This window comes from Gekko japonicus, unplaced genomic scaffold (genome assembly GCF_001447785.1).
Source record: "Gekko japonicus isolate JY-2015 unplaced genomic scaffold, Gekko_japonicus_V1.1 scaffold2229, whole genome shotgun sequence".
Lineage (NCBI taxonomy): Eukaryota > Metazoa > Chordata > Lepidosauria > Squamata > Gekkonidae > Gekko > Gekko japonicus.
Window position 1 is genome coordinate 225,172 of NW_015165884.1, and position 1,874 is coordinate 227,045.

The following is a 1,874-nucleotide window of genomic DNA, read 5'->3' on the forward strand; positions in this document are numbered from 1 at the left end:
TCATTTCACTTATAGGGTGCAGTTTAGTCCGCTTTCAGCCCACCTCAGAAACGGCTTTTATCTGCACGATCACACAGTCAACATCTGCCTCCTGTTCCCAGCCGTCGCTTTCCAGCTCAAAACCGCTTTAACCCGGAGTATTTTGACACCAGGTCCCCAAGTGGTGTTTTCGTGATTCTCCAGTTCCAGCCGCACTTTTCTGATGTCTGATCGCTCCTGCGGTGTTGAGCCACTTCCAGTTTAAACCCCCTCCCCGCTCGAAAGCTGCCCGAGGCTTCTGCTTTTCGCCTGCCATTTTTTTTTAAGCGTTGGCAGTGTGCACATAGGCAGAGGTCCGCCACAGGGTTATTAAAAACAATGTTTAAACAGTGCCTAGTTTTAGCGTTTAGACGAGTTCGGGATCTCAGGGAGGCCATTTTCGGAGTAAATGTTTAAAGGGAAGTGTTCCTTTAAAGTTTAAAGGGAAGTGTTACAGCAGCCGGGCTGAAGTGGAAATCGCTGTTCTGCGCAAGCGCGAAAATTTTAGTTCTACAGATGGCTTGCCTGTGCACATGCCCAAACGGAGAGAGAGAGAGAAACAACAGCGAAGCACGCTCCGGCCTGTGGACGGCGGGAAGTGATGTGGCTGCGCAGCGATCCGGAGCAAGGAGTTGAGTGTGATCGCGACCCTCCAGGTTAAAAAAGACCGCATCGGGGTCGGAGCAATTTAAACCGCTCCCAGCATGCCGTCTGACCACACCCATAGGGTGGCCACCTCCAGCTTGGGAAACACCTGGAGATTTGGGGGTGGAGCCTAGGGAGGGGAGGGGCCTCAGCGGGGAGGGATGCCGTAGACTCCACCTTCCAAAGTGGCCATTCTCTCCACGGAGACCAATCTCTGTCGTCTGGAGGTCAGTTGTGATTCCAGGGAAATCTCCAGCCCCCACCTGGAGAAAATGGATGCTTTGGAGGGTGGGCTCTATGGCGTCGTACCCCGCTGAAGTCATCCCTGTCCTCCCCAGGCTCCACCCCCAAGTCCCCAGCAGTTTCCCATCATGAAACTGGATGCCCTACCCCCCACTGGTGGCCGGGGGGTACCTGGCCACCCTAGCAGAGCTGACTCTCTGGCCCAGCCTCCCAAGGAAGTGCGTAAAGAAGAGGCTGCTACTGTCTGAGCCTCGCGCCCTCTCCTCCTGGGCTCACCCCGTCAGGGACCAGGCCCAAGCCAAACTCCTGGGGCCCTGCTACAAAAGTTTGCTTAGATTTGGCCCTAGGGTTGCCAAGTGTCAATTCTGCTGCAGCGGGGGACTCCCGGCTGGTGGCTGGAGCGCGCGAACGCGCTGCCTCCACATCACCTTGAGGTGACGCGGGCACACCGGGCACGCTGGGGGAGGGGCCACGACCATCCGAGGGAAAACCATAGAGTTTTCTCTCGGATTACCGTGGTCCCGCCCCCAGCGTGCCCGGCCTGCCCGCGTCACTTCCGGGCGACGTGCACGTCGGGGTGGAGTTCCCCCTGGGGCCCGATCCGCCGGTGGTGGGGAACGGGCCGGCCTCGGGGGCGGGGGTGGGGACTTGGCAAGCCTATTTGACCCGCAATGACTTAGGCCCAGCAGGGGAAAGCTGTACCTTGCTTTGGGGTAGGGTTCCCAGCTCCAGGTTGGGAGAATCCCGGATATTTGGGGAAGGAGCCCAGCGAGGATAGGGACACCACTGAGCTACCATGTCATAGAGTCCACCCCCCCAAAAAAAAGAAGCATCCATCCCCCCCAGGGGGACAGATCTCTGTAGACTGGAAATGAGCTCTAATTCCAGGAGATACCCAGGTCCCACCTGGAGGCTGGCATCCCTACATAAACACTGATCCAATGACCCCCCCCCCATTGCACACAATA